The 26,357-nt window shown below is 35.7% G+C and overlaps 1 long non-coding RNA gene across 1 annotated transcript in view; it reads right to left on the reverse strand.

The window, feature by feature from the left end:
- The window catches only part of LOC145293764 (uncharacterized), a 210,240-nt gene extending 185,136 nt beyond the window's left edge, over positions 1-25,104 (reverse strand). The window contains exon 1 of the long non-coding RNA XR_013869764.1: positions 24,859-25,104. This is a non-coding gene — a long non-coding RNA (uncharacterized LOC145293764). The remainder of the gene's footprint in view (positions 1-24,858) is intronic.
- Positions 25,105-26,357: the final 1,253 nt, after the last annotated feature.

Below are 26,357 nucleotides of genomic sequence, written 5' to 3' on the forward strand. Positions count from 1 at the left end.
CCTCAGCTTGATTATTTTTTTTTTTTTTCTTTTTTTTTTTTTTTTTTTTTAATTACTTACAAGAAGTGAACATGCACATGTCTTAGTTTCTGTATGAATTAAAATGTAATAGATATGTTTATTTTACGACCGGGCAACGCCAGGTGGCCTGCTAGTTTAGCTATAACATTTGATTTTCTTGCTTAATAGCACTTGATCAACTTATGCGATTTTCCGTGTACACAACTTTTAGTGTGCTTTGCTGCTGCAGAGAAGGTGGGCTCCCTCTACTATGCTAGAATATTACTCGACCTGAGAGTATCCTATATATTCACAAAGCCACAATTCACTCATGTATGGAGTATTATTGCCACCTCTGGGATGATGCGTCTATCATAAGACAGGGCCCAAATAAAAGTCAACTCCAATAATATTGGCTAAGCTCTAACCTCTGTCTCATCGTCACGGTTTTGCATCCATGTGCCCCCTTTTTTTTGTTTACAAGTACTGTAATGTAATGTGCTCTGATGAACTTTTAGCATTGGTGCCCCCTTGACATACATAATTTTAAACTAACTCGACAAACAGCAAAATCCCACCTTTTCTCTGTTGAGGTTCCTGAAATACTGAAGAGCCTTCTACTTTATTAGTTTCTTTTCTCGGACTGTTAGACTTTGGAATTCCCTCCCCGTTTCCTGCAGCAGTTTAAATGTAAATTTAATTTATCCACTGAACTAACCACAATCCCATGTTAGACACGATCTCATATAGTTCCTATTCACTTTGCCTTCCCACGGGACAGAGTTAGACACCAGGGTCGTTTTTTACCGTGGAGAAAAGGAACAAAAATAAAAACTGTCTCGGTCGAGAAAGATTTCTCCTCCACTGCCAGAGAACAAGAAATTGAAATGTAGCATTGCCCCTAACGTCCAAAGTGGCAATATGCCTTGTTTCGTATGAAAAAAAAAAAAAAAAAAAAAAAATTTCCATCACGAACACATACATCTAATTTTCCTTTCTGGCCAAGCATTTACAATTCAGACGGTTATTTTTATTTTATTTTATTTTTGTGTAAACTTATCGAAGCAGGTTTCGACAGATTGCAGAGGTCAGAGCATGTTTGAAAAATATACAATCAGCTTAATACACCATTGTTAATTGCCTCCTTTCCCAGCCATTCTAGGTTATAGAATTTTTTAAGATGTGATGTCAGAGCCGAAAAGCAATGAGGTGACTTTCACGGCTCAGTTTATGTTTTCTGAAGAGTCGAATGAACCTGTGAACCTTAGAAAGAGATCATGTGGTTTCTTGAAAGCTTTATTTTCAGCTCAACAAGCGGGTGCACTCCTAATCCAAGACGACAAACTGGAAGAATCCAAATCACTAGATGATCAGAGATCATCATCATCATCACCACCACCACAATCAAATGAGAGCCAAGTCACATCAGAGATAGAGGAGAATAGAAAATGGACCAGCAGCCTCATAACTCTAGTTTCCCTTATTCCTCACGTTCCATGAGTGATAATTCTGACAAAGAGGGAAAATTTGCTGTTTTCTATGTTGCAGTTTCTCTAACAAAGATCGGTGGTTAGATTTTGACCATAAAGTAGTATTTAGTATTTGTTTAACTCCTAACATCAAGTGGCTTTATGCCTTGTCCAATTATGTTGAATTATTTGTTCTCACGTGTACTGCAATGGTTTTTGCTAGTTTTTTTCATGAATCAGACGATTATGGTTGACATTCGTTTCTTTGATATCTTTCTAGTTAGAATGAATACATCAGAGTTCCTCCATGCAAGAATATAATTAGATGGTGTATGCCATAAATACGGACAGGTATAGCAGCCTGGTGAGACTCTGAAACATTAGTTTAAAGCCCAAGCTTAAGCCTATCACCAGCTACGACCACGAACACCCGTTCACTAAGACAACTTACTCTATTACACTAGTTTATACCACTCAGCTACATAAACATGTCCCTTTTTCTGGGTTGTGTTACTTTCTAGTCAAAATTCTTTCTAGAAATACATCGAGTACTTACAGGAGAAACCACGCGAAGGTTGCTAACATCCTCAAGTGAAAATGTTTGTGGAACAAACTGGATTTGAGCCCGGCACATTCAGGTTGTTAATCTGTGTCGTTAACCACTTAATCACCATCAGTTCATTGTGTGTTGCAGTCGCACTGATTGAATTTCATGGTTCAACTCATCAATTTTATTGGCACAGAAAAGATTTTGTGAACCATACTATTAGTTACCATCTATCAGGTTGACAAGGAAGTTCTCGTGGTTTTGAACTTTTAAATTCAGATTAATATATCTCGGCTCAAATAAAAAAATTATTGCTCGAAAGTTGTCAAGATGCTTGAAAAAGTGGTAGTTGGTAGGTGTGAGGTTTATCGAGTATGGCGGATGGGGCATCATCAGCTCCTTGTGTATTGCAGTCGCACTGATTGTAAAGCAAACTCAAGGATTTAATGGTTCAACTCATTGGTTTTACGGACAGAGAAAAGATTTTGTGAACCATCTAGGAGGTGTCCAAAGGCTATTCCTGTATCCTATAAACTCCCTGATATGTCTCAGTGAACAGCTCCTCACTAGTTATCTCTTACATCCTAGCCAGACGAGACTTTTATTTTAAATTACATTTTCACCCCAAACAAGGCACAGTGCCACTTTGAAATATTACGCTACTATCACGACATAAGTTGCAGGGGTATTATGAAGGGAGAGGAGTGGCGAACTTCTGCATGTCAGTACAGTTGGGAATGCAGAATCCCAGAAGCGAGTTCCAAAGTTTAGCAGTTCTGGGGGAAGAAACTATTGGAGTAGAAAGCTTTTTTTACACCTACTGTGAAGGGGTGGGATTTAGCTGCTTGTTGGGTTTGTCAGGGGTGTTCATGTCGAATGGGGTACAAGTGCTTGTAGTTCGTCAAAGCATTCACCATTAAAGTACTTGTAGAACAGGCAGAGGGATGCAATATTTCGTTGATGGGACAGAGGCTGAAGCCTAGATGACAGTTCAGGATCTATCAGGTTGGCGACTTTCTTTTGAACCCTGTCAAAAAGTGAGAGACAAGTAGCAGATGCACCAGCCCAAATGTAGCAACAGTACTCCATACATGGGCGAATAATGGCCTTATAGAAGTACAGGATACTTTCAGGTGTAAGTAGTTTTCTAGCACGGTAAAGAGAGCCCACCTTCTTCGCAGCAACCTTGGCAATGCTCTCAATGCATCTATTCCAGTTCATGTTCCCTGTAAACGTGAGGTCGAGGAGTTTAAAGGAAGTACTTTTGGGGAATGTGTTCTTGGCCAGCTATTAGTGGAAGAGAAGGTTTCTTCTAATTATTGAAGGAAACAAGTTTAGTCTTGGCAGCATTGAATGTGATCATCTATTTTTGTCCCCATTCCACTACAGATTGGAGGTCTTCCTCTAGTGTTTCTGCCATTTCCTTAGACATGTGTTCATTTGTTTTCTCCTCGTGCTTGTTATAGAGTGGTGTCATCAGCAAATATACCCATCCCAGAGACAATTTTATCAGGGAGGTCATTTATGAATATCAAGAATAATAAAGGTTCAAAGATAGACCCCTGAGGTATTCCCGCATTTATATCATATTGTTTAGATGTATCATCATCATATCATATTGCAATAGAAATTAACCCATCGCATGGCGGTGCTGTTTGCCTCCTTAAGGTCTTGGTTTGAGCAATGAGGACTCAATCGGCAGTTTTCCCTAAGGTGGTTCATCGTTTGTACCTCTCCACAAGGACATAAAGGTGAGGTGACTAGGCCCCACTTGTGGAGATTGTCTTTTGTTTTGCCTTCTTTGGCTCTGGCTCTATTTAGAGTCACCCAGTTTATTCTACCAAGGTTTGAACCCTGATGGAGTGTTTCTTTTGGGTCTGGTAGGGCTTCATTTTTATTCCTGCTGTTATAGTCTCGCCATCATTCCATTCTATAGGAGGCAGCCTGCCTGGGATCGATTTCCTCTATATTGATGAAGCTACTGCGAGATTTTAGTCTGTCTCACTGATTGGTGGTCAAACAGTGAGATGTATGACCGTCGAAGACAACCTGGATTTTTCTCTTAAGAAGGATTTAATTACATTATGTATTCTTCCAGTGATATCATATGATCTAATTTTCCTTAGAAGACAATCATACCATACTTTGTTAAAAGCCTTAGATATATCGAGGGCTACCCTTCCACCCTCCCTTGTTTTGTCCAGTGAACAGTATATACATTCAGAGATTACAGTTGGGATGTCTGCTGTGGAACGGGCTTGCCTAAATCGATATTGATTGTCGGTCAGGAGTTTAGCAACTCTAACGTGATGGACTAGAGCTTGATTAATAAGGACTCAAATATTTTAGCGAAAAGTGGGAGAAGGCTAATGGGGCGATAATTCAATGGGTCAGTTCTTTCGCCAGAATTCTTAAAAACTGGTACCACAGAAGCGGTTTTCTAGCAGTCAGGAAAGCAAGATTCTTTGAGACATTCGTTGTAAAGTTTGGAGAGAACTGGAGCAACCTTAGTGGAGCATTTTTTTAATAGCATAGCCGGGATCAGATTAGATCCACATGCTTTTGAGGTGTCTAGGTTTTTTATGATACCATGTACCTGAGAAGGGGTGATTTTCAAATCATCTAGTGTGGCGTCTGTCCGCAAAGGAAAATCAGGGAAGGAGTGGTGTGCCGGGTCCAATGTGAAGTTAGAGGCAAACTGACTGGCAAGCACGTTAGCCTTCTCGGTTGCCATGCAAACAATCTCATGATCGTTTGATAGTGGGGGAATCGTTGACAGCTCATTATTTACTACACTGTTGTAGATTTTCCAAAAGTTACAGGCTCCTAATTTCTGTGCTTCGATGCATTTTCTGGTGGTTTCAGTGTATTCTGTCTTAGCTGTCACTATTTCTCTCTTACAATTACTTCTAGCTTCTATATACTTCTGTCTGTTTGAACTGGACTTATGTCAGTTGAATCTGCGGTATGCATGCTGCCTTTGAGCAATGGCAGCTGCACAAGCAGAGGTAAACCATTGGGGAAAGTGGGACTTGCTATAGAATTTCCGTGTGGGAACGTGCTTTAATTGCAGTTTTGAACCATTCAGTGGTATCATTTGCGCACTGTTCAACTGGAAGAGAAAAAGATATTTCTCCATGGGGCATCCCAGTCAGCCTTTTTGTAATACCTCGTTGTTTTGAGCAGTGGTCTTCAGTTTTGGGTCGAGAATTTAGGGCGATTTCTACCATTATCACAGCATGATCAACATTCCCGAGTGGGCTGTGGGCATTCGTTGTACAATCATAGGGAACTGTGGTCAGAAACAGAAGTAAAAGTGAGGCATGTTGATCTTGCTGGTTTGGGAAACGTCGGAAATGTAACCATCTGTGATAGGGAATGAGATAAAGAAAAGCTGTGTGTTGTGCTACCAGCTGCATCTGTGTAGGTAGAGAAGATACCAAGGTGGATATTAAAGTCACCAAATACATGTACTTGTGCGCTAGTATCGAGGGAGAGTGCTATATCTATGCTGTCAGAGACTTTGTTTATTAGGGTACAGTCTTGGGTCGAGGGAGAGCGGTAGAGAAAATACAAGTAGCTAATATTATTTTTCATGTTTAGTCTGAAGCACATAAGACATCTAGATTTGCCCTTCAATATAAAAAAATCGTATTCTATGTCTTCAAAGTTTTCAAACAGGGGTTCATATTGCTTCCTGGTCATTTAAGATCATGCCGATTTTGTAGAAATTTTTGTGTGTAATTGTGTGTACCAAGTTTGGGAGGTTAGTTTATATTTTGGTGAATATGTTTATCGCTTTCAGAAAGTCTGTTATCTTGGTTGGTTCTATTTTATTGAAGAGATCTTTAAGGGTGGTCGAACGAAAGTCGGCACACTCCAGTAATATATGTTTGACAGCGAGTTTTTCCTGGGTTGCTATACATAATGGGGGTTCAGCACGTTCCGGTAGGTAAAAGTGCGTTAAACGAGTGTGGCCTGTATGTAATCGGTTTAATACAACTTTGTTTTTCCTCTTAGAGTTGATATTTTTTATGCTATTCTAGTTAATTTGGTTGGTTGGTTGTTTTACGGCATATCAACCTTTTTCAGGTTATTTAATGCCGAATCTAGTTATTTTGAGGAACGATTTTTAATGGAGTATATTTGTTTTTTAAGTCGGATTCTATTTAACCCATAGTTGGGACCCTAACAGGTACTACCACTCCAAGTCAGAGTGGACCTGGGCAATTACAGGGTGGCTCCACACTCCCCAAGGCCCGCAAGGTGGGGCCTCACCATCGGATATAGTTTAAGGTCATATCCAGGACCTGTTTAATTTGGGGGTTGTATTCTATGTATGGTATTTTGGTGATAGCCTTTTTTTTTTTTTTCTCTTTGCTTCTTTATCAGTTCTGTCATTTGCATAAAGTCCAGAATAAGATTATTTCTTTAATATTTATGAGTTGACGTAGTTTGTTCAGTACTTGAATGGTTATGCGTCCCATCATATTTTTTTTTTGTTTTTTAGTGCTTTTAAAGGCAGCTAAAAAAATCTGAATGTGTTAATTTTTTTTGTTTACTTTTCATGACAAGGCCAAGAGACAAAGCGACAGTGGTAATTTCGGCAGCATATATTGATGCTGCGTTTATTAGTCAAAGTTTTTTTACAGTCGATAGAGAGCATAGATGTGGAGAGTTGACGTCATAAACTATGGTTTAAATTAAGAGTTGTACAGATGGTGATGTTGGCGAGAAGGAGTTCACATATATACTGATCGCTCCGTTCGGTCTCGAAAGACAAAAGGATACCCTCTGTATGGGGCATCTGTGTGTAATTATGAGGCAAGGGTTGCGCAATACCCAACCACACCTCTCCTGAATCGGCACTGCTCGAGTCCAGTGGCAAGGAGATGTCCAGGACGACTGGAAACAATGCAGAGATATGCGGAGAGCACCTGGAAGTCCCAAATGGTCACCCATCTGTTACTGGCCAGGCTCATCGTTGCTTAACTTAAGTTGTTAGAATGTTACAACAAGTGCATTGAAGCTGGAGGAGATTACTTTGAAGAGGACAAGAGTTTCATGTGTTCACTATCAATAAAAGAAAAGCACAAAACCTCCCCACAAAAAAAAAACCCGAAAAAGTCTGGAAACTTATTGAAGACACCTCATGAATTCAATTTTTATTTTGTTTATCAAAAAAAAAAAAAAAAAAAAAATGACATAATGGTAAGAGCGTTCACTAATAGACTAGGAGTCCAGGTTCAATCCTTGCTCAAGTCATACCAAAGTCTTGAAAGATTGTACTTGATCTCTCTCTTACTAAACATTCAGCATTATCCGAGGAAGATCAAGGGCAAGTGGAGTAACAGTGGTAATGGAGTAGCGCCTTCCCCTACATCTCGGTATAGCAGCTAATGAAAAAGGGGCCTTAGAGTCGTCCTCAACTATATTCGATCACTTAGCTTTGTTTATTAAATTCGTAGAAGAAAAGTACAAGATAGTTAAAAAGCCACCCTCCCCATTCATTGTAGTCTATGAAGCTTAACCATATTACTGTCATAATTACAGTAGGACCCCAGGATACGACATTATTAATTATCAGGTACTTGTACAGTTTAATAACTGTACAGTTTAATAACTGTACAAGTACCAAGTATTATTTTCTTTAATACAAATGATGTTATTCTTTGAATATAGATTCCCTTTCAATACATAGCTTATTAAGTGAATGGCTTTCTAAAAAAAACATAACATTATTTCAGCCCATACCGCAAACTGCACAAGTATTGACATTTTTTTTTATATAAAACTAATGACGTTTCTCATTTTAAATTTCTTTTTGTTTCGTAAAGTAAGAAAAACAACATAGTTTATTATACATTTTTTTTGGTAAACATTTTTTTTGGTAAACATTTTTTTTGGTAAACATTTCTTTTGGTAAACATTTTTTTGGTAAACATTTTTTTGGTAAACATTTTTTTGGTAAACATTTTTTTGGTAAACATTTTTTTGGTAAACATTTTTTTTGGTAAACATTTTTTTGGTAAACATTTTTTTGTATTCATATATAATTTTGAACGTTTATATTTATCATAACAGCATCCTTTGTTTATTAGATTTTCAAAACTTGGCCTTTTGGCTAAGATCAAAGTGTCGTATCTGTTCTTCAGATGCGGCACTTCCATTTCTTGTTCTGTTTCTGTGGAGGAGCAATCCTTCACGACTGAGACAATTTTTATTTTTGTACCTTTTCTCCATGTTAAAAAACGACCTTGGTGCCTAACTCTGTCCTGTGGGGAGGCATTGTAAATAGGTATATTATGTATGGTTAAGTGGCAGTTTTAGTCATATAGAACTGCTTTAAAGCTTCACCGCTCACTCGTTTTTTGGCCAAATTTCAAACAATTATTACAGTTTATTGATCACCACCTCAGCTATACTGTGAAAACAAAAAATTCAATTTTCGTTCAGTAAAATAAAAGTTATGATGAATCTTCTGGTGGTCAAAATCGTAAAAACATGTAAGGAGGTGAGCGACGTTTTTTATGACTGGTTTCCATAGAAACCACGCCGCTCCAGCGACTACTGTTGCTACTAATTCACTGCTGTCGCGGAAAGAGAAGTAACAAGCGAAACAGAGAGAATGAAAGCATGAAAGGGAGATAATTTGGGGGGGGTGATTTTATTGAAAGCAGACGAGCCGTACATCGTTATTACATGTGTTTATGAAGGCACAAAGATAAGACAAATTAAACAGAAAAAGTGAATTTATTGGAAGCCTGGAAAAATCATAGATTACAATAGAAAAATGCGAGCATGAAAATTTATATGGTTAAGCTTAAAAGGCAAAGTAAAGAACTAGTTGTTAAAACTGGAAGAGAAAAGTAGTAAAAAGATATAAATTTATAAGTTAAAATATTGCAGCATTAAGATATTTTTTTAAATGCAATTTATAACATTATATAATCAATTCTTAATGCTGCAATATTTTAAGTTATAAATTTATTATATTCTTTACTAGAATATCTTGTCCTTTTCCAGTTGTAACAACTAGTCCTTTACTTTTCATGCTCGCATTTTTCTATTGTAATATATATATATATATATATATATTTATATATATATATGCGGCGATGATGATTGCAACGTCTTGTCAGACAAGTGCCGCTCCCTCAGACACTTAATGTCCATGAGCCCAAATGCCTGAGGAAGTATCTATACAAAGATGATGTTCCAGAGTTTTAGCTTTGTCTGACAGCTAAGTCGCTCTCTCTCTCTATTCAAAATGTTGAGATCCAGCAACAAGCAAGAGCAAGATAGCCAGCAACAAGTTAAACTGCAGACCAGCTTAATGCGGGTACTGGTCTCCCGCTTTATGTTTTTTTTAAATCAGAGATTTGCTTCTCTAGAAAGGCTGCTTTCACGGCAGGTCATGTCATATGCTACTAGTACCATGTAACCCAGTACTACCTGCCTCATGGTCGGGTCACCAGCGACTAAACTGGTTCCTCCACCAGACTTGTTTGGTGAGGAGGGTGGCTTGTCTCCCTGAAGTATTAAAAACAAGACCTTCCAAACGGCGAATGAACCCTTTTTTGGGGGCCACAGCCAACTAGCACCGTGTATATTTGTGTGTATATATATATATGTGTTGGGGTGGAGAGGGCTCCCATAATATATATATATATATGTACAGAGTTGTCAGGTTAAAACATATTGGCGAGTGGAGGATTTAATATCACATCGAATATGTTAACTTCTTACAATTTTCTTGAAATCATGTTGGAATTTATGAGAGCATAAAATACCTCAATTTTCGCTGATGAGAATTTAATGGGAAATAGCTTAAAGGGCAAATAACTCTCACAGCTTAAATAAACTTACTTCCATTTTTAAAAGTAACTGGCATAGTCTGATAATTGTTGATAAATAAATTAAAAATAAATAAATCATCTTTAAATAACATTTCTGAACAGAACAATGCAGACAATTTTATTACCACAAATAATAACATGGACCTAATTATTAGGTACCTGTACAGTTTAATCAAGACATTAAAAAAATGAAAATATCGGAAAAAGGTTATATTGTACGTATCCGTTTTGGATTGAAGATCTCCGAAAAAAAAAATTTCACTTAATTTGATCGAGCATTTTTTTTTTTTTTTTTTTAGAGCAGAACAAACACGTTTTTATGAGAGCATGTTAAAGTCAGCCATCTTTGAATTTTTCGAACATGCAACGGGAAGATAACTCAATTTAAAGTGCCGACACTCCCTTCCCATCTTTAATACTAGATTTTCTTCCTAAAAATCAAACCTTTTGCTCGATATCATAACAATTTTTTTTGCTGTAAAAAAAAAAAAAAATTACTTGGTGAAATTAAGTGACATTTTTTTTCCGGAGAACTTCGATCCATAACGGATATGTATAATATAACCTTTTTTTTCGATATTTTCATTTTTTAATGTCTTGATTAAACTGTACAAGTACTAATTATTTTTTTTAATCCAAATGACGTGATTCTTTGAATGTAGATTCGCTTTGAATACATAGCTTATATAGAAATCATTCTTGAATATAAATGTAAATGTCCGTTTTCAGTATGCAAATTATTTTTGGAAACGGTGTACCTTTTGTATATATTAATCAAATTGTAAACAAACAGACAGGAATACGACTTTATTATAATAAAAGATTCCAGCAAAAAAAGACGCCTGGACCATCTACAAAATTTCATAATTATAAGAAAACCCCGGGATACGGCATTAAAAATTAGTAACAAAATACAAAAAAGCACAGTATATAATACACATGTATATAATCAAATAACATTATAAATAACACCGTAAGGCGGGGAAAATACCATAACCAGGGGCCGAAAAAAAAAAAAAACTATTCTAGGGCCACCGTATCCTGGGGTTCTAATCTGTATTTTTCTTTTAAGCTCATATTTACTCAAACAAGGCACATTACTACCAAGACCTAATGCATGAGGAACCATGCCTAGAGTGACACTAAGTAGGGAGTTAAGCAGCGAGATGTCTTCACATTTTTTTTTTTACATGGAAGTCACCACTTATCAAGGCCCGGGGGCCACTCGGGGATAAAGGTTATTGTGTGTACAGTATTTAACTTTTGCATGTTAGTACAGAAGGGGAATTTCAAATTCTAGCAGTTTGAAACTTTCAGAGTAGAAAGCTTTCTGTCATGGGAGGGGGGTATCTACACTGAAGGTGTGCAATTTTGTTGCCTATCAGGTTAGGCCATGAATATTTACGTCAAGAGAGTGCCAGTGCTACATAGTCATTGTCACACACTGGAATGTGTTAGATGGCTTTCAGAAATTAACTTCCAAACTAACCTATCTCTGGCCAGGTCTTTCAAGTCCATCCTTATCCTTTCCTCCTACGTTTTCCTTGGCATTTCTCTGTTAACCGACCCTGCTACTTCAACTGTTCTAGGTTTACTAACTCAGCCATTCTTTCAATGTAGCCAAACCAACAAAATATCTTGTTTTGCACAAAGCTCCATACCGATGCCTTTAAGAATATGACAGCAAGTGCAGATTCTGCTACACAGAAGTAGACAGTGTGAGCCATCTGACATCGGACTCTAAAGTTCTGCTGGGTGACGGCTACTATACAGTGCTACACAATGGAGTGTGTAAATATCTCCACTCGACAATCTGTAAAATATTGAATATCGAATACAGTAGCAAGTTCTGTGGATATATGCCAGAGTACTGTTGCCACATCTGGCCAGGAGCTACTAGAAGCAGCTTATCCTTCTTTGACAAAGTTAAAAATAGACTTCGTAGTTTAGTGGGGGATGCCCTTTTCTCCTCCCTGCAACCTCTATCTCACAGAAGAGACGTTGCTTTATCGTTATTTTCATAGCAAGTGCTCGTCTGAACTTCAATCTATGCTCCCCTCCTCGTCAAACTTTCATAAAAAACACTTGTCTAGCCAAAACCAACTATCAATAATTTCCCACTCTTTATCTGTGCTTAAACCTAAACATAGATTCCATGAACAAAGCTTCTTTCTTAGAACTGCATGCCTGTGGAACTCTTCAGTTTGCCTGCTTTCCAGCTGACGACAATTTGATTATCTTCAAGTCCAACGTAAACAAGTTATTGATGAACCGTCCCCCCCTAAGTAATCCAATTTACAAAATTCTCACTATTTATGATTACTTATGCTATAATCCCATTGATCAAGGTGGGACCGTATTCCCATTAACCCTTATCCTCGAGTGGCCTCCGAGCCTTGATAAGCGAAGATTCATTTGCACAAAAAAAAAAAGAAAGAAAAAAGAAAACATTTGGAAATAAATCATACACCATCCACTATGACTATGCAATCACAACTGCTACACACGTAGAAAAATGGAGCCATAAAACGTGGCATAGTGATATGGGACAAGAAGGAGAAAGAAGCAACCTTAGTAGAAGTCAGTGTCCCCAAATGATGCTTGGTTAAACAGAGCTGAAAGGGAAAAGGTAACGAAATACCAATATCTTATGTACGGCATGAAAATAAACTGGAATCTTAGAAAGATCTCTATTATTTCAGGAATTATAGGAGCAACTGGACTCATAAAAGAAAAACAAAAAAAAAAACAAACTTCCTGGCAAATATCCCAGGTAAACCAAGTGTAGAAGAGATTCAAACAATTGCACTCAAAAAGAAAGTCAGAATCTTAAAAAAAAAATCTCTTGGTTGGAATATATGAGTAAAAATAAAAAAAATAAAAAAGTGGGTGAATGTTTGGCATCCTATCGGATGCCCCATCTCCAGTTTGAATAAACTGATAAAAAATTTCCACATTTGTCATCAGATCTAAGTCTGTCTCTAAAATTTACATTACACACCTATTGTATTATTTTTCCATGATCTCTCTCCATGCAACTCATGTCCTCAACATTCACTAGCTAAGTCTCATTTCCAAACATAGTCACAATGTGTGCACATGACTGTCACTTCCTTTGGTGCTATGAGTTCGGAGAACATTCAATTAAAAGTGCTATTAAAACAAGCTTGGGTGACAGTGCGGGATTAGAGAATATTTTGGACCCTGCCCAATAGAAAAGAGACTATTGGTTGACGCACTGGCTCAAATATTCATAAAATTAATCGATGTCAATAGATTGTAATTTTTAAAAAGTTTTATTCATCCTAAAAAGAATTTGCCATTGAAGTGTAATCAGGCTACTGTGATATGAACCAGATTTATAAGAGGAAACCTGGGTGAGGCGCTGGGCAGCAAGGTATTTGTTAACATTACATTTATATTCTGTACGTTTTTTTTTGCAAGGGAGTCACCACTTATCAAAGCCTGAAGGCCACTCGAGGATACAGGTTAATAAGTGTACTTTGGTCACCAGACAACAGTATAGTAATCGTTACTGGTTGAATTCGGTATGATTTGATTATTTAAGGGGACGGCTTGACAAGAACTTGTTTACATTAGACTTGAATTCGACAATATTGTAGTCAGCTGGAAAGCAGATCAGTGGACCATAGTTCCACAGGTAGATAGTTCTAGAAAAGAAGCTCTGTTCATGAATTTTGTGTTAAGATTTAGGCTGATATAGAGAGTGAGGGAAATTGTTGATAGTGGTTGTAGCTAGACAAGTGTTTATTCATTTTTGTGAAGATTTGGCAAGGTGAGACCGTAGATTGAAGCTCAAACGAGCACTTATGAAAATAATAATAGAACAGACATAGGCTTGCAACGTCTCTTCTGTGGAAAAAAAAGTTGCAGAGAAGGGGAAATGGCATCAACTAGTAAGTTTTGTAACCGATTTTGAACTTTGTCAAGGCAAGAAAAGGATGCTCTGAGTAGCTCCTCCCCAGACGTGGCAACAACACTCCATTTTAGAAAGTACCTCTCATACAGGTCAGGAGTGAGATACCTTCTGAACTAGTAGGAAGATCTCAACCATTTTTCCAACAACATTGGCAACAGATTTGAAATGTCTTCCATTTCAGGTCAGGAGAGGAGATCAGACCCAGAAGCTTGTCAAAGCAGACAGCTTCTTTGAGACGAAAGCGATTTATATCAATTGAGGAATTGAGGCCAAGTGGGGATCAGAGCGTTTATGGTGAAAAGGCAGGTTTTTGATGCGTTAAATTAAACCAGCCACCTTTTGCCTCATTACACCATGTGCTCAAGATTGGAAGAGAGAAACTCCGATAGATCTTTGAAGTTGGAGAATATTGCTAGGGTGGGCCAGCTAATCCAATGAAGATGTTGTGCTGAATGGATGCGATAATTGACAGAGTATAGTTCCTGGCAGAGGTCTAGAACAGTAAAAACCCTGAATGCCAGAGCAGCTGGCATTTGTAGAGTGTACCTGCCCCTCCTGGCATGTTTAGACAATCAGGCACCTCAAAATAGAACAATCCACCATCCCTGACTAATTGTAGGCTGGTCCAATGGCAATTAGCATACCACTAATTGCTACTGAATAAATATGTTGAAATGTGGTGATGCCTTTGTAAAAAAAAAAAAAAAAAATTAGTTAAATGGTCCATAATGGTGGAGAGGGAAGGTAAGCGCATTCTTGATTCTGCAGTAGTGTAGTCATAGATGGTAGTATCATTTGCATATATGTCGAGGAATGAATTTAGAATTTGTTTTGGGAGATTATTGATGAAGACAAGAGAGTTGGATCCAGGATGGATCCTTGAAACATGCCAGCATTGATATTTTGAGTTTCAGACTTCTGCCCATCGACAACTACTTGCAAAGTCTATTGGAGAGAAAAGATTCCATAGCTGGAAATCTTGTGAAGTAGACCTTTATGCCAAACCCTATCAAACGCCTTTGATATGTCAAAAGGCTATTGCTCTTGAGAGGAAACCATGTATAAAATAGGGAATTCCAGTCAGTATATCAGCACCATACTCATGATACACAGAAGACCGATTCGTCTGTACGGAGATGCAGGAGATTGATTTGCAGCGTTTTAAAATACCGGGCAAACTAGTGAGGTTTTCCAAGATGGAAAGCATTTCTCCTTTATGCATCAATTAAACAGCTTTGCAAGAGTGGCTGCTAATTGCGGAAATCAAAACGGATTTAATATAAGAATTAAATACAACAAAGATTTTTCAGATTTATGTGGTCATTCCCACTTCTTTTTGTTTTCTTTTAAAAATTAAAAAGTTCCTATTTTTCAGAGAAGTCTTGTGTGGAAAACATTTAAAATAGACATAATTGTGATTGTTTCTGTTTTACGAAACTGATACAAAAGTGGACGTTTTGACATGTTCAAAGAAATCAATGGTAAGATGAACAACATCTTGGAATTTAGAATACAACTGTTTTGTCATCTATTTATATATGCTCTGTAGTAAATTTAACAGACAGAGCTTCATCCATAAAAGGATCGCTATAAATAGTGAAATAGAATTGAACAAGCATATTTTCCCCATATATATATATATATATATATATATATATATATATATATATGCAACATTACAACTTCCTGCTACTGGTTACTATGCATGCCTGCTGACTTCACATTTACACCTAATTTCCCTCAATACTTGTGCTAGTTGCTTGTTGCCTGGGAGTAGAATGCTAGCTTACTCAGGACACACAGAATACCAACTTTCAGAGTAGAAGGCTTTCTGTTATTGGAGGGGGTTATCTACACAGAAGGTGTGGGATTTTGCTGCCTTTTAGGCTAGCCGTGAATATTTATGTTGAGAGAGTACCAGTACTACATACTCATCGTCACACACTGGAATGTGCTGGATGGCCTTCAGAAATTAACTCCCAAACTAACCTATCTCTGGCCAGGTCTTTATTTATAGGATGACGCTTGCTGGATTCAAATCTTCGGACCAGCAGTAATTATTGCTTCCTACACAGATGATTGCATAAGCATGAAATTCTAGAGTCTGTAGGTATAAAAACAACTATATATATATATATATATATATATATATACATACATATCCATCCATAGCCTCGAGCCCCTAAGGGTCATAGGCCATCTACAACATTTTGTAGATGCTTTTGTAGCGACTGAGTTCTTTTCTTTATGGAATGCGGGTGCTGGTCCCATGCCCAACGTTCCCAGAATGTACATACAGCGCATAGCCTTCCCAAATGGTCACCTAGCTGGTACTGGCCAGGCTCAACATTGCTTAACTTCGGTGATCTGGTGAGAACCGGTGTGTCAACGTGATTGTGCCATATATATATATATATATATATATATATATATATATATATATATATATAGAGAGAGAGAGAGAGAGATCGTTTATTAGTCTAGAGTTATGAGCTTAAATAAAAAGAAAGTTCTGCAACATTTTCGACATGACAACTGATCCTCATCATAACGATTACCATCTAATTTTAGAGGCTGGGGGAGCGGCATAGATTTATTACTTGTCGTTCACATCCTTAAATGAGTATCAACTGAACCGATCGGGATATTTTTGGGCGAAATTTATTTTACCGACATACTAGTGTATAAATTAAGGGGCCAAGTAAAGAATAGATACCCTGTAGCAGACGACGCCGCCTGGCGGTGCCTAGCGCACATTTCAACTAACACTGGTGATTCGACCTTGACATTGGCACAAGCACATGGCGTCGGTTGTTTGTAAACATGTCAAATAGCAAACATGATCGAATATTCGCCAGCAATTTTAAAAAAAATATATTTACAAAACTTTTGAAGATTTAAAGTATATATTTAAAAAACATTTTTTTATAGTAAGTAACAAAACGAACGTATGTAAATAAAAGATATTTAAATAAATGGGTGTCTCTTTCGGATTTTTGCGACCAAGATTGATTTTTATGTACCGTGTTTTTTTTTTTTTTTTGGGGGGGGGTCTGCGTGCGTTTTTAAGACAATTCAATATTTATTTAATTATTCTTTAAAACAGTAACTTCAGCGACAATTAATATATTTTGAAAATAATATTTTTAAATATTAAATTTTGACGAATATTCGCGAGCAAGATTTTTTTTTAAATAAAAAGATATTTAAATAAATGGGTGCCTTTTTGAGTGTTTTTTTTTAAATAAAAATTATAAAAAGATTTCTATCTTGTGACACTACATTTCATCTTTATAAAAATAAAAGTTATAAAAAGATATGTGAATAAAATAATATATTTTTTTAAATCTCGATTGTTTACACTTGTGATTTTATTATGCATAAAAATTGCCTCGGCCTAGAAGGATTTTTCCTTCATTGACCACCGACATACATCGCACTTTAAATAAATATTGAATTGTATTAAAAACGTACAAAAAAATGGCCCAAACCGTATAGAATGAACCTTTTTTAATAAGTTTTATTTAAACAGTCTTTATTTGAACTTAAAGGACTGTTTTTTTTTATCAAACAAAAATAGAACTTTTATAGTGAAATATATATTATGGACTGTTGTTCAAACATCGTAATTTTAAAATTAAAGTTTTATTTAAAAAAAAAAAAGACGGTCTTTTTTCTTTTCGAGATCTTTTTTTTTTTTGCCATTTATTACTTTGAAATTTTATTCAACAATGAAATGATAAAAAATTTTTTTTCATTAAATATATTTTTAAAAAATTATTATAATATATCTATAAAGTCTATTTTTTATGTCTGTAAAAGTTTGTTGAAAGTTCAAATAAAGTTTATAATTTAATTGAAAAAAAAACAAACAAAACAAAACAAAAAACACCTGGTTTTTTATTTATTTATTTAATTTTTATTTTTAAATAAAACTAACTTTAATTTAAAAATTTCGATGTTTGAAAAACAGTCCATAATATATGTTATTATAAAAGTTTTAAAACAGTTATTAAAAAGTTCTGTAAATATATTAAAAAACGCACTTAGAAAGACACACCATTTATTCAAATATCTTATTAAAAAAAAATCTTGCTCGCGAATATTCGTCAAAGTTTAATATTTAAAAATATTATTTTCAAAATATATTAATTGTCGCTGAAGTTACTGTTTTAAAGAATAAATATTGAATTGTCTTAAAAACGCACACAGAACCCCCCCCCAAAAAAAACACGGTACATAAAAATCAATCTTAGTCGCAAAAATCCGAAAGAGACACCCATTTATTTAAATATCTTATTCAAATACGTTCGTTTTGTTACTTACTTTAAAAAATGTTTTGTAAATATATACTTTTTCTTTTGAATCTTCAAAAGTTTTGTAAATATATTTAAAAAAAAAAAAATTGCTGGCGAATATTCGATCATGTTTGCTATTTGACGTGTTTACAAACAACCGGCGCCACCGGTGTTAGTTGAAATGTGCGCCAGGCACCGCCAGGCGGCGTCGTCTGCTACAGGATATATATTCTTTACTTGGTCCAAATTAACTTCTACTGATTTTGTTACGCTGGCGTCTGCTTTTATTTGTATTTCCTCCCGCATTTAAAATTAGTTCTAAGTTTACTGTAAATATACAAAAATTACCATCCTTCTAGTGTTTATGCATAGGCAAAATTACGTACCTCCTTTATACTCTCATCTATGTAAATACATTGCTATTATCCTCTCTTCTTATAAAATAATATTAACCTTAAAATGTTATTTATATATTTAATTTTGATATAGCATTACAATTTATACCTTAGTTGAAAAAAAAAAAACAAAAAACAAAAAACAAAACAAAAAAAAAAACGAAAACAAAGAAAGTAATATTTCGATAGAGAGAAGTAGCGGGGGCATCAATTTCTTGACCCCGTCAATTACATAAGCACGAGTCCTGCTTGGTAAACATAGCGTAACGTATTCCCCTATTTTGTTAACCCTAATAGCTTTAATAACCAAAGCTAAATAAAACATCCGTCTATCGGGGTTTATATTAATTTCCAAATTAACAAAAAATTGACCTGCAATAAAGCGATTTATATACCTATATACCTATAAAAGTGAACGTGTCTTTGTGTCTGTGCGGCTGTCTGTCTGTGTGTACATTTCTCTACGCAATAACTCCGTCAATTTTTAGTCTACAGACTCAGAATTTGATATACAGGGTACTGAGATTTGAGAAAATCGATGTGATCGGTTTTCGGCCAGAAATTTGGCTGTTAAAGGGGTCAAAGTTCAACGATTTGACCTTTGAGTACTAACATTTCAGTACTTGCGCCAAAAATGTCGAGTTTCACCGGAGACTTTCAAGACTGGCTAACGTTAACGAAGTTCACCAAACGAATTGGATGTATTAATTTTTTTTGTACTTATGTTACCGTGCTAAAATAGTAATAGTTATTTAGAAAGCCATTCTTAACATGAGGGGGGAGTTTTGTAACTATTCTGTATTTTCATTAAATTTAAAACAAAGATATCGTAAAACTCTAATTTGAAAACAAATAGGGTGCTTATGCACTTATGTTACCGTGCTATTTTTGGTGCTTATGCCCTTTCGTTACGGTGCTATTTTTTAAAAATCGTATTTTCCAGTTAAATTTAAGTTTTACAATATCTTTGTGCTAATGCACTTGATCCGCGCTATCTTTTTTTAAATAACATTTTCAAGTTTAATTAAAGTTTTATCATATGTTTTTATTAAATTGTAAGGTCGAAGTGCAGAATAGACACAAAACACCCTCCCCTCCCCATGTTAAGAATGGCTTTTATATTTTTTATTTTAGCACGGGTCAATAAGTGCACTAGTACCGGTAACTTAAATTGTTAAGTGAAAGTACAGAATAATTACAAAACACCTTTCCCTCCTCATGTTAAGAATAGCTTTCTAAATGATAACGTTATTATTTCAGTACAGTAACATAAGAGCATAAATACTAAAAACAGCAGGGCAACATAATTGCGGAAGCATTTTTTTTTTTTTTGCGAATTGCATAATGTAAGTTTTCTTATTAAGTAATCGGTAATTGTGCAGTTTATGGAATGCGCTAAAATAACGTTATTTAGAAAGCCATTCTTAACATGGTAGGGGGCTTTATCAACTATTTTATATTATCATCTACAAAAAAGATTTCGAAAAAAATAATGAAAATCCGGGTTTGTATTACTGTACACATAGATTCGAAAAAGTTGTCAAAAACAAATATATAACAAATAAATGTTATCAAAGGCAAGATAAGTTACTTTTCTACCTAACTGGCTAATTTTTTGCGTTTTTATTTAATGTAACATGTTTATTCAGCTCGAAAAACATACTGTGTTTACCGATGTATTGGAAAATTCAAAATGGCACGCGACTCTCTCTTTAACACGGTAAGTTTGGGGAAAGGTGCTATAAATATAAAACTAGACAAAATACTGCTAGAAACTCGCTCAATATATGTTACCGTGACACAGGTTGACATATTCGGTGGGTTTTTAATAGTATTTTGTCTAGTTTATTATTTATAACACCTTTTCCAAGACTAACTGTGTTAAAGAGAAAGTCGGGCGCCATTTTTAATTTTCCAATACATCGGTAAACACTATGTTTGTCGAGCTGAATAAACATGTTACATTGAATAAAAACACGAAAAATATATCCAGTTTGGAAGAAAAGTAACTTATCTTACTTTCGATAACATTTATTTGTTATATATTTGTTTTTTGTCAACTTTTTCGAATCTGTGTGTACAGTAATACAAACCCGAAAATCCTATCTAAACACAACACAGTCCTTAACCTACACAAGTACCATGCAACGTTGTTTCTATACTTCCACACAATACACATTGAAATGCTTCATCTTCTTAACCTAAGTTTTAGCTTTAGTTCGAGTCATGATGTATAGACGGATTGGAACTTTTTTTTTTTTTTTTTTTTTTTACAAAGGAGTCACCACTTATCAAAAGCCGGAGACCATTCAAGGACAAGAGTTAATGAGTGTAGAGTAGCCAATGGGACAATATCGTTAGTAGTGGAAATTTGTTAAATTGTATTACTTAAGGGGATGGCTCATCAAGAACTTGTTTACGTTGGACTTGAAGACGACCATATTGTACTCTGTTCCGTTTTCATGTTCTCCAACCAAGTTCCACAGGCGTCCAGTTCTAAGAAATAATCTTTGTTCATGGAATCTACGTTTAGGTTTAGGCACAGATAAAGAGTGAGGGAAATTATTAATAGTGGTTTCAGCTAGACGAGTGTTTTTTTGTGAAAGTCAGGTCAGGGGGAACCATAGATTGGAGCTCAGACGAGCACTTGCCATGAAAATAACGATAAAGCAGAGACAGGCTCTTCTGTGAAAGAGGTTGCAGGGAAAAGGCTACGAAGTCTATTTTGAACTCTGTCAAGGCAGGATAAGTCCTTTCTAGCAGCCCCTGCCCAGTACTCTATATTTTATATGAGTACTGTTACCACATCTGGGTAGGAGCTGCTAGAAAGGACTTATCCTGCCTTGACAGAGTTCAAAATAAACTTCGTAGCCTAGTGGTGGAATGCCCTTTTCTTTTCCCTGCAACCTCTTTCACAGAAGAGCCTGTCTCTGCTTTATCGTTATTTATTTAGTAGAGAATTGAATCAGCAGCGAGATATCTACTGGAGTGGTAGAATAATCGCACAAATTTTTCAGCAGCCTTGGCAACGGATTTGATGTAAATGTTCCATCTCAAATCAGGAGTAAAGGTTAGACCCAGAAGCATGTCAAAACATGGAGCCTCACCAAGACGAAAGCAATTCATTTCAATTGATGCAAGACTGGGATCAGAGCATTAATAAAAGTTAGCTTGGTTTTAGATGTATTAAAATTAACCTGCCACCTCTTTCCCCATTGCACCACATGATCAAGATCAGAGAGAACGTGGTTGTTTATGGTCTTTGAAGTGTTGCCATAGATGGTAGTGTTGTCAGCATGAGTAATCATTGCTGTAGATCAGAAGAGAATTGGGCTCATGATGGACTCCTGAGAGACTCCAGCGAGATCTTCTGATTTCTGCCCATCAACCACTCTTATGAACCTACCAGAGAGAAACGATTTACTTATTGAAATGGAATCGTGTAGCTGGAGATTTTGTGGAGTAGACCTTTATGCCATACTCTATCAAAGGTCTTTGATATGTCAAGAGCAATTACTCGATTAAGGAAGCCTCCGTCGAGAGATTCGCTAATCCTATGAGATAACTATTAGCACATCTGCTGTAGATCTAGCAGAACGGAAACCATATTGCATGTCACTGAGGAGGTTATTCTTGCTGAGGTGGTTGACTGCTTCTCTATTTAACAGATTCCATCAATTTACTCATGACGCACAGGCAACTGATTGGGAGATGACCTGGATTTTTTTTTTTTTTTAAATACAGGACACATTGATGAAGTTTGGCTTTCTCCGTTTATTGTCGAAACTGCTTCCGTCACAACTGCAAATCCCTGAACTCTAAAGGCTATCATCGCCATTCTGGATACCTATTCCTAAAAAGCACCCAACTATGCTCAAATTCTGTAGCAGTGCCGTATTATCCACCCATTTGGTAATTTACTGTAGAAAGATGCGATAAAATCAGAAGATAGGGAACATCAGTTTCCAGGGGGACAATCCGATGGTGTATAAAAATAGCCATGAACGGAGGAGACAATGCGGTATTTTTTTACGAGTATTTTCAGCGTAGTATAAACACACCCAACCTCCCCCATACTAAGAACGGATTTCGGAATAAACACCCTCAACCTCGAAAGCCGTTCTTAACATAAGGTTAGGGTGTTTATTTCCGAAAACCATTATTAACATGGGAAGGTTGGAGATATTTATACTACGCTAGGTATTCTCGTAAAAAAGTACCCACAATTTTTATGATGGTATACCTTTTAAGTCAAGTGAACCTTGTATCTGCGATACGTCCTCGACAATCAGCTCGGGGGTTGCTTGTTACAGTAGAGTCGTATAGTCCTGCTCAGTCTGTTCTTTATGCTAGGCTTTAACTTCTGTTTCAGAAAGTGTTTATTGCTAATCACCTGATGCGGGTCCCTACTGGAGAATCTGGACGGGGCTGCTCAGGCAGTTTTTGTAGGCCGGAGCATGTTAATCTTAACGCTCTAGTTTTTCTAAATCACATCGGACCTGGTGTCTAACCTCATAGGGGGAAGGTAATTAAAATAACTTAAAACAAAAAGGCGGTTGGTAATTAACCAATGCCTCTTCCGAAAGAAGAGGCAATGCCTGGGAGGGTCTACCTTCTAGGCATTATCTCATCCCTGTGACGAAGAACAGGGATTGTGTTGAAATAACACTACGATATAGAAATCCATTCTTAACACAGGAACAAATGTGCTTTTTGTAACTTGGGTTGGTGCAAAAACAATGTATTTTTTTTTAAAATTATATATATATATATATATATATATATATATGATTAGTTTTTTTTTGGAAAAAGAATTCCAGCAGAGTGCTCAATTAAAAGGAAAATCCAAATTGTAAGAGCGTATTTATATTTTGTGTACAGAAAGTTGTTAGTTGAGACAGATCATTGGTACCGTCGGTTTCAAGCCCGATAATAAGGCCCGTTTAAGGTATCCTTAAACTCTCTTCAGCCAATATTCGCCTCTATATATATATATATATGTAAAAAAAAAAAAAACGACATTATTTTTGCACCAGCCTAATATTGGTGCTTATGTATTTTTGATACCGCGCTATTTTTAAATAGTTTTTTTTTTTTTTTCAGATTAAATTCAAGTTTCACGAGATCTTATTTTTATTAAATTGTAAGGTGGAAGCACAGAATAGTCACAAAACACCCCATGTAAAGAATGGCTTCAGAAATAACATTATTTCAGAGCGGTACCAAAAATACATAAGGACACTAATATTTTGTACTTTCACCTAGCGATTTAATCGACGAAATATAACGTAAAAATTTAAATGAGCTCGAAAAATCCTACCTAAAAGAGAGCTCTGTCCATATTCTGCTTAAGTAACCCCATTCAAACAAAAGATGAAACTGAAGCTAGACCGGCTAGACACCTAAATGCAAGAATTCTACTAAAATAAACATTGCCTGGTATGAATATAATAACGTAGTAGTTCGACCGTTCTTTTTTAAGTGGAATTTGTATTTGTATTACTGTACACAGATTCGAAAAAGTTATCAAAAAAACAAATATTATCAAAGGCAAGATAAGTTAATTTTCTACCTAACTGGACATGTTGTTTTAGCGTCTTTATTTATTTTTCAGCTCGAAAAACATACAGTGTTTACCGATTTATTGGAAAATTAAAAAATGGCGCCAGACTCTCTCTTTGACACGGTAAGTTTGAGAAAAGGAGTTAAAAAAAAAAACTAGACAAAACACTGTTAGAAACTCGCTCTATATATGTTACCGTGACATGAGCTGACATATATTCGGTGGGGATCTAACAGTATTTTGTCTAGTTTTTAATTTTAACTCCCTTTCCCAAACTTACCGTGTTAAAGAGAGAGTCGGGCGCAGTTTTTAATTTTCCAATACATCGGCAAACACTATGTTTTTCAAGCTGAATAAACATATTACATTAATAAAAACACTAAAAACATATCCAGTTAGGTAGAAAGTAACTTATCTTGCATTTGATATTTATTTGTTATGTATTTGTTTTTTGACAACTTTTTCGAATCTATGTGAACAGTAATACCAACCCTGGAATTTATACGTACATTCAGAAATTACAAAAAAAACAAAACAAAAACAAACAAACAAACCCAAATAAAAGCAGTCTGCGTTTTAATGCGGTTCATACTTGAATCAAACTGCACAGCGGAGAAATTAATTTGAGATTCAATTTTTTTCGAGCAAACAAAATTAAAATTAAAAATGGCGGCCTTCAACTGTGAACCTAAAATAGAATAACTTCCATCGATTTTCACACATACAAGATTGAGATGCGAAAAAACGACATAAAAAACAAAACGAAAAAAAAATTATTCTAACTTACCTTATCCAAATCTCTGAGTCCTCCCTCTAAATGCGAAAATTAAATTAATTTTCCAGACTTAAAAAAAAGTCAATGTAAGATTCCATTAATTTTGCGCAGGCGCACAATGTTTAACCGCCATTAAAAAAAAAAGCAATAATAAAAAAAATGTATCTTTAATTCACTTTTGTTATTTTATTTTTTTAGAGTTCGTTTGGTTTTGTCGTTAAGCTTTTATTTTAACTTATTTTATCAACAAAGTTGTCATACTCTATTGAGTACACATTTTATGTCATTCTCATTTAATGTCTTTAGTTAAATTATTTATTTATTTACTTTTTTTTTTTTTTTTTTTTTAAAAGGGAGAATCCATTATTTGTTCAGGGAAGAGAGATTTTGTTCTTTTAGACTCGCCTTCACACTATTTTGAGAGACTTTATCCGTGGGTTGCGCTTCAGTTAAAAATGTCTTTTTTGCTGCTCTGTCATATTTCCGTTGGAACGACAATATGTCTGTCTGTCTGTCTGTTTGTCTGTCGGTCTCCATATTGTCAAACTCTATCTCCTCCGAAAAGTCGCAGAGCGGCGCTAGAGGCCTCAAATGATTGGATTTTTTACGGACCATTATTTGATGGGTCTTTGGCCGGTTAAAATAGTTTTTAATGGACTAAAAAAAGGGTTAAAATAGTTTTTAATGGACTAAAAAAGGGTTAAACTTGAAAAAAAATCGTTAAACATTTTGTACATTCATCCTAGTTTCTTTTAACTTTTAATCGGTCTATATGCGAGTCACGTTAGTACAGTGGTAACGTTATCAGCTTTGAATGCTACAGTTTCGGTTTCGATTCTAGCTGGTGGCACCTGAATACTTTTTTTTACTTTTGAAATCACCACTCTATATTTATATGTACGAAATCTGGACAAATTAAAATATCATATTTAAGCGTATCTCACGACCGGGTAAAGTCGATCGCTCCCTCTTGTACAATTTATATAAATAAAATAGTAGACATGTGTATAGATGTGAGTGTTTCTATGTTTAAATATTTAACCGATAAACTCTTAAACTGCTGATCACATGACACTGAAATTAACAGGAAGTAGTAATCGTACACCAAGGATTGTTCATAACGAATAAAATCTTGGATGGATAAATAATGTGTACAATAATATGTCGGCAAGTTGAAATGCAAAATGTTCATTTCAACCGACATACTTTTATTGTATAATTATTTTAATTGGAATTCATTATTGAGATACGTATTACTTATATTAGTTTATTTATTGCGGACTATTATTCTCATCTTTATTAGTTGTTATTTCACGACGTTTCGGCCAACTATTCCTCTGGCCTTCGTCAGGTGGTAACCGTGACGGATTAGGAACTTCGAATCTCCTTACTGCATTCTCAGCAATCACTGCCATCCGTAGTTGTTGTCGTCTCACCACGTTTTTGGCCAAGTAAACCTCTGGTACGCTTTGGGTAGGATTGAAACCGCTATCTTCAGCCAATTCTCATCT

The sequence above is a fragment of the Euprymna scolopes genome, chromosome 15, assembly GCF_053919585.1.
Source record: "Euprymna scolopes isolate OS-2025 chromosome 15, ASM5391958v1, whole genome shotgun sequence".
Lineage (NCBI taxonomy): Eukaryota > Metazoa > Mollusca > Cephalopoda > Sepiida > Sepiolidae > Euprymna > Euprymna scolopes.